The sequence below is a fragment of the Drosophila mauritiana genome, unplaced genomic scaffold (genome assembly GCF_004382145.1).
Source record: "Drosophila mauritiana strain mau12 unplaced genomic scaffold, ASM438214v1 U_299, whole genome shotgun sequence".
Taxonomy (NCBI): domain Eukaryota; kingdom Metazoa; phylum Arthropoda; class Insecta; order Diptera; family Drosophilidae; genus Drosophila; species Drosophila mauritiana.
In genome coordinates, this window is record NW_022881437.1 from 25,840 (window position 1) to 26,730 (window position 891).

Sequence of the window (891 nt, forward strand, 5' to 3'; positions counted from 1 at the left end):
TTATATATATTTTTCAAATTTAAATTCCTGTAAACATATTTTGTTACAATGATCTGATCGGGTTTTTCTGGGTTTTCCCCGTATCCTCGCAGCAAATGCTGGATCAGTTAACACTTCCCAGAATGCACCCCATCCACATTTGATAGTTACTAATGAATATTATTGTTATGTTTTTAATTATAAACGTTATTTTTGAGGGGGCGTGTTGGAATATACTATTCAACCTACAAAATTAACGTTAAACAACACTACTTTATATTTGACATGAATGGCCACACCTTTTATTTGTTCTCTTTTTCTTGTACGTTTTTTGCTGTGAGTAGGTCGTGGTGCTGGTGTTGCAGTTGAAAATAACTTAAAATATAAAACATAAAACTCAAACACAAACTTGACTATTTATTTATTTATTAAGAAAGGAAATATAAATTATAAACTACAACAGGTTATGGGCCCAGTCCATGCCTAATAAACAATTAAATTGTGAATTAAAGATTGTGAAAATAAATTTTGAAATAGCATTTTTTTTTTTTCACATTCTTGTGAAATTAATTCCTTCTCAGAATTTGAGTGAAAAATGGACAAGGCTAAAGCCGTTTGATAGAATTAGGGCTCTTTTAGCCGAGCAAGATGTGCTTAAAGTAGTTGATGGTTTAATGCCTAACGAGGTAGATGACTCCTGGAAAAAGGCAGAGCGTTGTGCAAAAAGTACAATAATAGAGTACCTAAGCGACTCGTTTTTAAATTTCGCAACAAGCGACATTACGGCGCGTCAGATTCTTGAGAATTTGGACGCCGTTTATGAACGAAAAAGTTTGGCGTCGCAACTGGCGCTGCGAAAACGTTTGCTTCCTCTGAAGCTATCGAGTGAGATGTCACTATTAAGCCATTTTC